This window comes from Polyodon spathula, chromosome 15 (genome assembly GCF_017654505.1).
Source record: "Polyodon spathula isolate WHYD16114869_AA chromosome 15, ASM1765450v1, whole genome shotgun sequence".
Classification (NCBI taxonomy): domain Eukaryota; kingdom Metazoa; phylum Chordata; class Actinopteri; order Acipenseriformes; family Polyodontidae; genus Polyodon; species Polyodon spathula.
Window position 1 is genome coordinate 27,045,351 of NC_054548.1, and position 14,658 is coordinate 27,060,008.

The following is a 14,658-nucleotide window of genomic DNA, read 5'->3' on the forward strand; positions in this document are numbered from 1 at the left end:
TACCAGAAAATACCACAGTTTTGGTTTTCTCTTTTAATTTCCTTCCTAGCTCTCTGAATTTGTTTTGCAGGGATTTTGGTCTGTCTCTTCCAATGTTGTTTGTACCGATGTGGACGACTACTACCGGGTCGTCTCCTGTTCGTTCTAGGAGCCTGTCCACGTTCTCAGTGATGTGCTTGACCGAGGCTCCCGGAAGGCAGCACACTGTTGTAGTAAGGGGGTCCAAACTGCGAATTGAACTTGCTGTGTTTCTCAATATGGAGTCCCCAACAATCATGACCTCCCTTCTTTTTGCTGTCTGGTCACCACTGTCAATGGGGTCCTGGATGTTGTTCCTTTCATTCTCTTGTTGTTGGTTCTGCTCATCAAAATTCTGAAGTGACTCAAATCTGTTGGTTGTTTTGATTTCTGTTGGTTGTGTTTGACAAAGTTTCTTTTTTTCCCTGCTTCTGCCTACCTAAACCCAGCTGTTCTGACCTTCTATCTCCCTGGTGGCTTTCAGTCTCGTAGGGGTGATGCAGACTTCCATGAATTGTGGGTGTGCCAGTTCCTCAAGATCCTGTTGCTGTCTCACTTCTTCCAGCTCCATTTCTAGCATACTTACTAGTTTATGCAAATCCTGGATCGCGCGGCACTTTACGCACACTTGGTTTAGCTCTGCTGGGTTTTCTTGGATTTCCCACATCAAGCAGGTGTCACAGATTACTGGCTTGAAGACCATGTTGAGGGTTTTTCTTTTGAAGTTGAGTTTCTTCTGCAGCCGTCAGCCTGCTTTCAAACTGCTTCTAAACTGATCTGTACTTTTCCACACCTGTACTTCTCCCACTCGCTGTCGCTGGGAAGACTGCCTCGTTTAACTGCATTGTTCTGCTGTGCTGTTGGCTCCTCCCCTCGCCCGTGTCTCAGAACGGCGCTGAATTTGAATCAGCTGCTCCGAGTTTCAGCTTGTTTGTTTTCAGAAAAACACACGCGGCTGTTTGACTTTGAGCTGCTGCTGTGTTTCCCCAATGTCCTCTGTTTTCTGATTAAAGCAATTCAAGATGCAATTTCTCCTTTCTGCTTCTAAACTGCTCTGTACTTTTCCACGCCTGTACTTCTCCCACTCGCTGTCGCTTCCACTCCCATTCTGTGAGCAACTTGTGCACTGTATACAGTTAGTATCAGGCACTGTGTGCACCTTGGGCACTGAGCACCGAGCACCTTATGCAATGAGAACCATGCACACCGAGGTACCGAATTACCAAGGGCTGAGTGTGCACCGAGGTACTGGAGCACGAGGGGGCAGCTACGCAACGGTGCCTAGCCTAACCACATGGTCACACACCTGGTCAGCGCGTAGCATGCACCAGGGAGACACAAGGGCCGAAGCCACGGCAGGCGAGCTGGAAGTAAGCAGCAAACACAGTGAAAAACAGTTGGGGGAGAACACACTATTGTTTGTTATGTGTAGTGTGCAAGATATATTTGTATTTTGACTAGTTTAAATTGTAATAATTTAATAGCTTGTTTGAATTCAAATCATGTAGAACCCGACCCTTAAATCAGACTAGACCATGTTTCTAGTGAATACAAAGTAACAGTTTTATTAGAAATAAAACTAAATGAAAGAAAAATTAAAGGTGCAACAACTAAACTAAGATAATACAGAAAGGAAGAATTAACTAAACTAAACAGTACAGAAAATAAGGTTCAAACAACAACACCCACCCGCTCCCACTGGTTTCCCAAGTAGTTTTCGGGGGTCTGCCTTCCTTGCGTTTCGTCTCCACTTCAGGGTAGTTCTTTGCAAAGAACTAAGAGTCATTAACTGTTTAGATATTCCACTGAAACAGCAATTCCTACACAAGATGTGCACTCTTCGTCTGGTTATGTCTGGGATATTCCACCGTAAACTCCGGCACTGCTAGCTCATTAAATTGAATATACTTCAATTTATGTCGACTTCAAATGTTTATCCAACTCTCTCTCCGGTGATCAATCGGGGCTAAGTTAAACAAGTATTTTAGGATTTTAGACGTCTCATGCAGCGCTCCAACAGACTCCCACACCAAAGCAAACACTAGAATAGTTATCTCGTATTAAAGAGTGTCCGAAAACGGTATCTCTGTCGCAGCTGGTCGCAGGCTGGACCTCCAGGTTATCATAGTTCAAAGACTGGTTTGTGTATTGGAGCCTTGGATTTAGTGTCAGGAGCGTTGTTTCAATGTCACGCTCATACTTTTGTAGGTCTCTTTCTGAGTCATTCAGCGATCGTGAAGATAAGCCATGTGTCCGGTATTTAGTTTACGACTCTTTTTAAAAGCATTGTCAGTGGGGGAGTTGGAGACCAGAAACCAAGAAGACACAGAGAATGGTTTAAGATTCCCCCTTGTATACTCCAATTTTGTACTTTCATGCACAAAATGATATGATGACCCCCCCTTGACACTACATATGAAAGGCCCAACTCACTGAGGTGGGTGGGCCTACGCAGCCGTCGAGGTCTACTCTACAGTGGGGTGTATGTAATACAGAGCCCGGTGGAGGAATACAGTTGGTTGGCTGTTGTTGTTAACAACCACGCTGCAGCTGATCTACAGCATGACCAGACAAACAGGGTTGTGCAGTCTATTATACAGATGGGGGATACGCAGCAACAGACAAACAAACAAGGCCCAATCTAGCTGCCAGATGGCAGCTGGTGGAATCACTCGACAGTGGGGATGTGGCAAGGCCTAGCCCTGTGGATGAACTGTATTCTCCCAAAAGTGTAGTTTTTAGAGAGAAAAAACACACATATACACTTCTTATAATACTGCACAGGCAGTCGCTCAAATACGACAGACAATAAACGAAAAAGGCAGCCTACAACGCAAGCGAGCAGGCTGCTGGAAGTGAGGAGACAGAAAAAGAAACTTCAGTTAGGCATCACTGATTCTGGGAAAACGGCAAGCCGGCTTTCAGCACAAATGCAGGGGAACTGCAGTCGACTCAGGAAGCTCTTTTTACAGACAACGCTCCGTTTAACACAAAGGTCTTACCGTACCGTTTTGAGAAGCAAAAAGAGAAATGGATTACTCAGTATGACGGTTTTAATCCCTCAGTGGGCGGAACCGAGTGTATCATCTCAAGAAGGGGCCTATCGGCAGCTCTGATATAAAGAGCTCAGTAATACCTTCCCAATAGGCAGGCATATCCCATAGTCGAATTGAAAGGGAACTCATATACTATAACTTATTATAGTATAGTTTCTGTACCACCAACAGGGCAAACAATACGTAGTCTGGTTGGATGGTAAAGATGAAACCATTATTAAAACACACATCTTCCAAAACAGACAAGGAGTGAGCAATTACATACAATTGTTCAAGATAACTCACAAACACAATAAAACAATCACTTTTTGGAATCTACTGTGAAATACATTGGGGGAGGCAACATTGGCTATTCTTGTCCATTTATTTGCATGAATTGTTCCAACCAGTACTTAATTATATATTGTACCCTAATGAAGATTATTAACTAAATAATTATGGAATCGGTTGTAACAAAGTATTGCAATAGAATGGAATGGAACAAAACAGCCAAGGTTGTCTAGCCTAGTATTGTCATAATGTGAAATACTGATTTCCATATCATGGCTGATTATCTTGCCAGATGTTGGAGAGGATAGTGAGGGAAAAACATTTAAAAAATCAAGTAAAAAACTTTTACTGTTCAGCCAACCATTTTGTCAATGTTCATTATTTAAACCCACACTAATGCAATACACACTGAACTATATTTAGCTTTTTTTTTGTTTTGTTTTGTTTTGTTTTTATCCGGACTAATGTTTAGAGAAGTACAAAAGAGAATTTGGACTGATTATACATAAATAAATACCTCATTGCAAGAAGACTTCTAAATAAAACAATGACAGTCAGTGCCTGATGGCAAAGGCAATCCTTTAGTGTAGCTAAGGGAGTACTTAGGGAAAACGAACAATTGACAATACTTCAAGCTGTACTATAAGCATAATACATTTGTGACGATTTGTGGCTGAGGGTAACTTAATAATGTTCAATGAACATGGTCAGCAGACAGAGCATAATGATCTGAATCTGTTTGATCTGGGTAAAGGCTTGTTCACTTCTCAAAGGTAAAAGGTCAAAACGTTGAGACACGACTCGAATCCACTGTGTCAAATTCAAGACTAATTGAACCTGTTTCTATACACAGTAGAACCATGGTGCCCCTTGTAGAATACTTTTTTTTTTTTTTTTTTTTTTTAATCTGACAATGATTTATGGTGATAAATAATAATCTACCTGTACCTTTATATCATTCATCACTATCACTGCCTATTCAATACCGTCTATAAAAAATAGTTTGGTGCATTTTCCCTTATTCTTTGTGGTCCATGTTTAATTTATTTCTATTTTCTGATTTGTTTAAGCAAATTGAAATATACAAAAAAACATGCTAATGTATCTAAATGGAAACAAATTCAACATTTAAAAACTCCTACAAAGCAGAATCTTTTACTACCACCATGTGACAGGGTGTATATGTATTATTATTATTATTATTATTATTATTATTATTATTATTATTATTTTATTATACATGTGTTTGTGTAGACAGGAACCGTTCGTATGTCTTATTTGAGACCAGTGAAAAGCCGGTCTTATAAAGTGTAACTGGCGTGGATGGGGTTAAATCCCCATCCTGATAAACCTGTTGAAATGTGGCTGGAGCCTTTATAAAGTAATTGTTCAATGGGTAATTAAGGCTCCAGCCACAAAATATATAAAGACCCACTCTGGGCTCATTGAGGAGGAGAGAGTTTCGAGCAGTTAAGAGCAAAAGCAAATGCTGCCAGTGAGAGATCCAAAAAGGTACTCGTTATTATAAAATACCTTAATGTTTATGTTAATTTTGTTACGCCCAGTGTGCCTTTCTCTTTGAGTGTTTTTGTAACAATGTTTTTTTTTATAATTTACTGCTTCCTGGTCTGTGACGTTACCACACCCGCCACTCAAGCCATCTTTGCCACACACCAATATGAATAATAACAGCAACTTATTAGTTGGAGAATGTTATTGTATAAGTGTCACTTACGAATGGGTCATTCCTTGCCTGTAATAATGAAGCACAATATCAAAGCTGGACTTAGCGAAACAGCTTCTCATTTTTTCCCTGTCACTGGCTAGGGCATGTGAAGAGAAGAGCAGAAAAAATGCGGTAAGTGATACTGATCCCTTTTAGAGAACCAAGGTTACAATAGATGAGATGTCACTTATGCAGGGACCATCAGCCTGTAGAACTTGGTGAATGTGTGTGGTGATGACCAGACAGCTGCCTTGCAGATTTCATCAAGTGAGGACCTTTGTAAGTAGGAGTAATATCTGACTTGACAGATCCCCAAAGAGAGCCCTGAGCTGGGGGGAAAGCACCAAACAGAGTGGACTTCACCCCTGGAAACCTGGTGTAAGCAATCCAGATGCCAGGTAAAAATCATTCCTGCAGCAGGGATCTCCAAGGAGGCTTTCACCTTCCCCATCTGTGAAACAGAAGGAGGTCTACTAAATTGCTTAAAATGATTATTACGTGACATTACACAACAGTGTGGGTGGAAAATGAAATCCCAGAAGGATGCAGCACATCTCTTGCATGTTCAATATCAAGAAAGGGAACACACAGATTGTGAGGGTCTGTGGGGGAGAACAAATTTAGCACTAGAAAGTGAAGGCTAAATTAGAACTGTGGAGTATATACCAAATATTAACAAACTCAAAAATAGCTTATAAATTACCAAAAGTTACCACTGAAAATGCTTAAGGTAACAATGTGCATACCGCTGCGATCAGCAAAGTCAGTGAGCACCGAGAACTGATGGAGAATACCAAAGTATAACCAAGTGCGTTTGAAACAGAGACAGTCAGGCACAGTGCAACGCTGACTCCTCTTGGAAAGTAAATTCGGAACACAACAAAATTACTGTTTTGTTACTGGCCCTACAGGTCTTAACCTGCCCACTAATAGGAATGAGTTTTACTTTACGCCAACGGAATCCACTCCAAAGATAGAGACCTGAAAAGAGAAGCAAGAGAGCACAAGTAACTTACTAGCAGTAACAGTTTTAAACTGTTGGTTAAACAATTCACCCTAGGCAAATGTGAGATTCAACAACGTTTACTCCTGAAAGTACAGCACGTGGCTTCTCTACATTTATTACCAGAATAATCAGAAGCAATTATAGCACAAAAACAAGCAGCATAAAAATGATTTCACCACAAAAAAGGCAGAGTACTAACAACAGCTTCCATGGAAGTCGGAAGAAGAAAATGGGAAGAGCAGGTGCATCTTGCCCCTATATACCTGTAGCATTAGCTAGAGGCAGGGCAGGCACCTGCTCAGGAACGTCAAGCTTAGATATTGAGCTTCCACAATAGTGTTACAGGTAGGGACCTACACATTTGAAAGTTCTAGTTGATCCTTGAAATACATTATCTTTGATTTTCTTTACGTAAAAACAAACCAATATACTACAGGTTAGTGATTTCTTTATAATTTCTATACAGTAAATTGCTATAAACAGTGGAAATAATACATCCCCAAAAGAAGCTCAGCTTTCCAATTAACCTGTCATGCCTGTGATTCTTTTGCTATTCATAAAGAGATGTGTTTTAGAATGATTAGATGCCTAGACAAGAGGCTAATCTTTGGGAACACGTTACACAATCTGTAGACTGAAAACAGCATATTAAAGGAGATAGAATAAATCAACCAGAAACATGAAAAAAGAACCTTGCCACTTTGAAACTGAGCTATGGAATATTTACATCTTAGCATGAAAAACATGTTGGTATGAAAAAATGTCCAATTACTGTCCTTCAGTGCCTGAATTATGTGATATTGAATAGGACTTGTAGATAGAGCTCTTATTTTCTCAGGGGAATTATTTAGCCAATCAGTGTATGGAAGAGCTGCATTATGGTTATTGGAGGTTAAAGTAAATATACATCTCTGTAAGCAATCAGAAGAATCTGACATTCAGAAACACACATGTGTACACGTCCTTTCTGGATAGCACTCATTTATCTTGTTGTCGGGTAAAGGGCAGAGCTGTGGAAGGTGAAACTCTTCTAAATAGGTCAGCTGTGTCACCATGGAAACAGCCAACAATGCTTTAAAATCATGAGTGCTCTAGAATCAGAACATCCCTGCTATTTTAAGCATAGACACTACCACAGATTTTCCTTTGCTGTGCACACTAGTGCTGCTGTCCTTCCTGGTGATTGTAAATAAAGTTTATTGAGGTATGTTTTTAAAGCCCATTTTTATTCTTTAAAATCAAGTTTGCATTTCATGAAACATGTTCAACTATTTTGTTTAACTGTTTAAAACACCTGTTGGAACAGTCCTTAAAGTTTCACATCTCTCAGCATCTGGCTGTTCTATGCTTGTCAAATAATTGATATATTTAAATGAAAAACAGAAAATCCATCTAAAATCACACCATCAGCACAATTATCTCCTAGTCTGTAGCACTAGTAATTAATCAAATGCTTTGTAGAAATAGTCAAATACTATACCACTTGTATCATTTGATTAATCTGTTCATTAGAGTATCTAATTGAATAATGAATAATGCTGCATTTATTTTAAGTGATACAAAAATATTTACACTATACTTTCCAAAAAGGGAATTTTCAGGGGATACACATAATTCACAGAAATGGTTTAATTTCACGGAAATTATGAAATGTGTGAAAACCGTGAATACAGCCTTACCAATAATTACTGCATTATTATTAGATAACATCTGTGGTGCTAATTAGCATCCGTACATATTCATTAAATGCAGTCTGAAATTTGTGCTATTGGGTTGATTAAGAGCATGACCCTTAAATTGTCTTTTTACTAGGGATCATATAATAACCACCAATGACCTGGGTTGCTGAATCAAAGACTTCAAATACAGAATACTTCTTTAGATAAATAGCATGAGCAATTACAAGGTTTGTACAGAAACACAGCTAGATTTCAATGCAACTCTTTTACTAGGAATACAACATGCTGGGGAATCATGTTTCATGCAATACATTTCACAACTGTGTAAGAACATAAGAAAAGGTATGAAAAAGAGCAGGCCAATCGATCACTTAAGCTCATCTGGTTCCCAGTAGGTGAATGATCTCAAAACTCTCCAGTGCCACAATGTCCCTTTGGTACGTGGTGACCAGAAGTGGCCCTTTTCCGTAAATTAACACATTTTTTCCTTCAGTTCAATTACCACGATACTGAACCCTGAAGGAGTGGCCTGGTGTGTGAAGTCTGTCTGGCCTCAACAGCCACCTGACCAGTAGGGGTTAGTGAAGTGCGCTAATTCAGAGCTACCTGTGGGCCCACAGCCAAAACTGGCAAACCTCATGTGTACAACTAACCCTGCACTCCAAGCAGTGGGCCTTTACGAGGTCAGTCACTAGGGACCCTGTTTTTTTTTTGTTTTTTTTTAAATGGTTAAACACAGGAGTTGATAACGCAACATCCATAAGCAGCACCATATTATGTGAAATGCAGTTTTTTTTTTTTTTTTTTATAATGCTGGTTTTGTAGAAAGGACAACAGGCAAAAAGAACCGAGGTATTCAATTTCAAAAGCAGCTCTCTAACCATGGTTAATGGTTTAATGTGCATATAATGATTCTGACGAAATGCTTAGGTCACAAACAAACCTATATATATATATATATATATATATATATATATAGAGAGAGAGAGAGAGAGAGAGAGAGAGAGAGAGAGAGAGAGAGAGAGAGAGAATCTGTTTACATAAGGGATTTTACTTCTTTTTTTATTATTCTGTAAATTAAAACCTTTATTTGGATAAAACTTGTTGTAACACTTACTACTGTAAGTCAAGCAGAAACTTTGTAGCTGCTGCTAATTTCAATTATTAAAACTGTTTTCGTTTGTTTTTATATTTTAACATAAATGGATGACAAGTCCATTTACAGGAATATAGTGTGTATCATAGTGTGCATCATTACAACAAAAAGACAGACTGGACATCAACAAGAAATGTCTTTAACTCAAATATAACTTTTTTTACACCAATAACTTTTACTAAAACAATTATATTACCATATTATTATATTCTTGTTGACACTAGTGGCAAAAGTGTGTGTGTGTGTGTGTGTGTGTGTGTGTGTGTGTGTGTGTGTGTGTGTGTGTGTGTGTGTGTGTGCGTGCATGCATCTTAAAGATTATTCTATCTGAAATAATGAAAAAGTGAGGGGAATACGTCCCCTGTGTAAATTACAGCTATGGTTGACAAGTTTGTCTGAACTGACACAGAAACTACATTGAAATCCCAATAACAATTCCCAATAAACCACAATTCAAAATGTAGTACAAGGATGCGTTTTTTTTTTTTCTTTTTTTTGTAATGTACCACATGTTTTGTAATCAAAGATAAACATTTAACTAAAGGCATACAGCTCCCTCTGCTGATGAAAGACAGGAACTGTGTTGGAAATATATATATATATATATATATTTTTTTTTTTTTTTCAAGTTATATCGAAAACATCAAATCACTGAGAGGAAATCAGAAGAAAAAGTTGGGAATCATCCTCTTCCCCCTCACTGAGACAGAGACAGAAAGAAAGGTCATTCCTATTAGTCAGTAGCACACTAGAGAACTTGTGCGTTATATAATTACATTCATCTCTATAGTCTAATAATCACACTGTAAATGGTATACTTACTACATATTAGGCTCTTTATTGCTAGTTTCTATTTCATATAATATTTTCCAGAAATATATGGGTGTATCAAAAAAAGAAAGAAGGTGCAAAGAAATACTACATTTTCCAGTTTTCCTAGTTAATATTGGTGGCAGTACGGCAAAGTAAATGATCTGCTATTGTTTGCTGTGAATGTCAATGCTAACAGCTGTCTGTGTGATGGTGTAAATCTGGTGAGGTCAATTAGCATTTTCACTGCAACAGGTTAAACAGACAGCCTCATAGTGTGTTAGAACTTGTTATAAAATGTTTCAGCCCTATTAATAAAATTAACCCTATGAGTACCTGCAGTAGTATGCTGCCTTCTACTGCACAGTATGTATGTATGTCAGGGAGAAATACACTTTCTGAGCACGTTACTTACATTGTTGTGGTTCAAGTCCATTCAAAAAGTTTGTTGTGCCAGAATTGTACACAAGTGGTTTGTGTAGGTTCAATCAGCTAAATGTTTTGCTCCATTTCTTTATAACTGTCGTTCATGCATAATGAAAACATGTTCTTACTTTTAATTGAGCAGAGCTTTCCATAATTAATTCACCAGATGGAAATGTCAATAGAGGACTGAATCAAACAGTTGCTTAATGAGGAATGATTTCATGTTGGAAAAGATGACCACAAGGAGGAAATTAACCTGTTAATGTTTTTCACAGATTCCCATTATTACCATTTAATAGCTGTCAGCTATGTTAAATCTTAGCAAGCAGTGAGTAGATGCTTTTGTAACAGCTGCCTGAATCTAGAGTGTATGACAAGCAAAGACATGAGTGTGCCTTAACGCTGTAGCAACTGCCCTTTTCCTTGCACAATGAACATGAATTATATCCACGAGATACTGTAACACTAGATATAGTAATCAGGAATGCCATCACATCTCAATCTCAAGATAACCAGAATTCACTTAGTATAATAAGATTTATATTTAGTGTACAGAGAAACAAAGGCTGACATGCATGGTTAGAAAAATGTGGTATAGTAAACAAACAAATATAGGTTTTATATAGGTGAAAATGCCTTACCCTAATCCGTACACACAATTTCATTTGCATTTAGCATTTTCACCCTGACACACTGCATGAAGCTAAGAGAAGCTAAAAAAATACCATGAAAAAAGGATACTTTGATATGCATGATGCATATTTTCCTTTCTGAAGTGTCATAAAATCCAAAAGACACCCCCATATCTAATCTATATTTAAAAAAATAAAAAATGAAAGGGTATCCTAGCACTCAACAGAGAGGAAATGGGCTTGTAAGAAAAGCTCAGTGGGATTGAATGCAGTTCAAACTGTCATTAAGAAAAAATTATGCTTTTGATCATATGTAATAGAATTCCACAATTCGGGTCAAGAGTCCACAGTAGATCGCTTAGAAACATGTCATGATTAACCCTGGTTTTTTATAATTATTATTCTGATGACAGAGCTACTCTTTTGAAACTCAAAAGCATTCAGCTCTGTTCGAATTATGATAAAGAACAGAATGATATTAATAAATTCAACTTGAAAGTTAACAAGATAAAGGAATTTGAACACAAGCCTTGAAATTGGTAAGGATTGTGAGGGATATAAGAGCTTATCCAATTTTATAATTACAAGCACTACTTATAGATTTCAGGGGGTAATTTTACACCACAGCTAAATGTCTAATTTATAATCTGCAACAATTTCTAAAATACATCCATCCATTACCATTAACTGCTTAATCCTTTACAAGGCTGTGGTGAGCTGGAGCCTAACCCAGCAGACACAGGGTGCAAGGTGAGACTACATCCTGGATGGGATACCAGTCCACCACAGGGCACCACACACAGCAATTTAGAGTGACCAATCTACCTAAACAGCATGCATGCAAACCGGAGTACCCAGAGAAAACCCACACAAACACGGGTAGAAAACTCCACACAGACAGACAGACCCCTAGGCTGGAATCGAACCCAGGATGCTGGTGCTGTGAGGCAGCAGTGCTAACTACCACGCCACCATATGCCACCTTTCTAAAATACAGTATATGGCAACATCACCCACGTGTACAGCGCTAATGCTGAATGGTACAGGAAAGCGAAAGAAAGTTGTGCTTACAATTGAAAAAAGTTGGAAATACTTTCACTTCTGGAAAAGGGAGTTACCAGGGATAAAATGGCACACAATTTTGGAATTGGAGAGAGCACTGTGACTGATATATAAAAAAGTCTTCCTCAGATATTAAAAAGTTTGCATTGGGTTTTGACAACTTTTGCTTGTCTGGTATTTGACAGCAATGTCAGCTAAAAAGCTAACATTCAACAAACCCACATTGAAGCCTTCTTCGTCCAACACAGTAATGTAAATACTGTGCATTTAATTTCTATTTAACTTCAGTAACATCAGTTTTCTACTTTTATAGGGTTTTTTTATGCTGTTTGAACGCTTGCAGTTTTTTACTGGCATTTTGCTACTGTGTAAATTACACAACACTAATATAAGTGTCTACAGCACTAATACCCTGTATCTTTCTAAACAAGGGATTTAGAGGAACTCCCTAATACAAGCTGAATATCAAAACAATAATTAATTAATACAGTAATTGTTATAGCTGTGTATAATGGTATTTAAAACAGAATTCATTTATCCTACTTTTCCCACCACAGTCGGATATGCGACGGACTACTGTATTACTTCTCCACCATGGCCATTTTTTGTTATTTCCGGTGTTGCATAAACCAAGCTCTCCGATTGACTGAAAGCCATCACTTGGTCATGTAAAAATGTGACATCATTATCCAAACCCATTGCTCAATTTGCTTCTCCTGAGCGTTCTTGGTTATTGCGATTGCTGTTCTTGAGTGTTTATTTGGGTTTTTTTTGGTTTTCTAATTATTGTGATTATTATTATTAGACTCCTGAAACAAGTTCAGGAGCTGTCGCGAGCAAAATCCTGGAACATCACTGCATGAATTGGCACCAGATAAATTATATCATCCATCCCAAGCACTACAACATGCACCCAGGACTGGAGACTGTGATTGTACCTTGTGGGAGAGATACGTTTTATTATTATTTGGGATTGCAACCCGTGTTATTTTCCTTGTGTTTTACCATTGCTGTGCATTGCCAGGGATCTTTTCTTTTGGTCACCAGACCTAGACTTTGTAACAATAAACTCCTTTGGAATATAAATCTCTGTCTGGCTCATTACACACTGCATCACTCTTGCATCTGTACACAGTAGACCACTTTGCCATACTGGCATAATGTTTTTTATTGAAAAGTCTAGGATACGCACCCACTAAAGATGTATATCCCTACAGACATTTTGCAAACATTTATAATATGTAACTGTGGCAAAGTGACTGAATGAATGCAGGTGCAGGGGTGAGGCATTGTGGCAATGAAATAGACAGAGAGATTTATAATCCTGTTTGGAAAGGTTTTTATTCTTTTATTCCAGGTCTGGCGACCAAACAATAATCCCCTGGCAATACTGTACTGCACGGGGTAAATAACAGGGGAAATGTAATGCCAATTAATAAACAATATCCACCCCACAATAATACAAACACGGTCACCAGTCCTGGGTGTATGCAGTCGTGCTTGTGGTGGGTGATACAAGTTTATATTTGTGACAATGGTGAAGTGTTGTTCCGGCTTAATGCTGGCTCTTGGCGACAGCTCTGGAACTATGTTTAGCTGTCTAGAAACGTACAAGACAAGACAATTACAAACAAACAAAACACAACACTCATGATACCGTTTCTTTTTATGCTCTCACAGTCCTTCTCGGTTCTATCCAAAACAAACCAATGCGAAGGAACATATTGTGATTCTACGTCCCCTTTTATGCTGTCACACATGACCCCTTGGTAAACGAGTGCAACCACCTTTCCAATCTGCGGCTGCCATGTCGTTTTCCTTCCGGGTCAATGCGTTATTGCAGCGGAGTCTCATCCCCTTTCTAGCTGGCCAACTTCCATTGAACCTTGGGAAAGAACTGTCAGACCAGCCCGTCCAAGGAACTCTGTTCAGTGCCCTCACAGGTCGGGAGGGAGATTTACCACCAAGAATCATTGTATTTCTGTCACTGTAACACACGTTTTTTGTAAAATGATTCCCATGTGTGACATTATTTTTGTGCAAATTGCACACTGTAATAAAAGTTCTTCACAATCCTCAGTTAATTTATATTCAGTAAAATCTAATTCAGATTTGAGATACTAAGATTTGACTACAATGATTCAAGGTTTTGGAAATTACTGTGTACTAAAAGCCTTCTATCTTGCAGAACCACTTAAAACTATAAAGTTCTAGGCAAAATTAATTCAACCTCACTGTATTGTCTTCTAATGCTTCCACATATAATGAGTTAGACAAGTCCAGATAGCAGTTGAAATCTGTGTAGTATGTAACAAAATGCAGTGTCCAGGATGCATTTCATTTTTGACCCCAATTCAGTCTTATTCAAGATCATATTGAACATAGAAAACAACAAGTGCAGCATCACTTTATTTGTCTGCAGATGTGATTACGCAACAGGCAAGGCAAATGTATGCAGGAACACAAAGTGAAAGGCTAGAAAGGTTGAACTGTTTTAAATATATTTAAATGCATAGGCTAAAACACAGCATGCATTTTTGCAAATGCAGAGCATCCTGATGACAGCTACTTACAACACATGTTTTACATCACTTGCGGGTGAACTCCAAAGGAAGTGGTGTTAGTGGACCTATGAGATGCATATACTTGTCGCCAGAGCTTCCTGACACTATGTTAAACCACTGTAGATGTCACAGCAGTCTAGCAAGATGAAAAGGCTGTTTGTGAGTCTTGCAAATAACAACACTTATATCTGACATATTGTCTAGTGCATACAGATTAAAAAAAAGAAAGATGTTTCAAAAAAGGAATAAGGTA

The 14,658-nt window shown here is 38.4% G+C and overlaps 1 protein-coding gene across 1 annotated transcript in view; it reads right to left on the reverse strand.

The window, feature by feature from the left end:
* Window positions 1-14,658, reverse strand: part of gpc5a (glypican 5a) — a 187,009-nt gene that overhangs the window by 80,449 nt on the left and 91,902 nt on the right. The gene's annotated exons all lie outside the window — the stretch shown is intronic.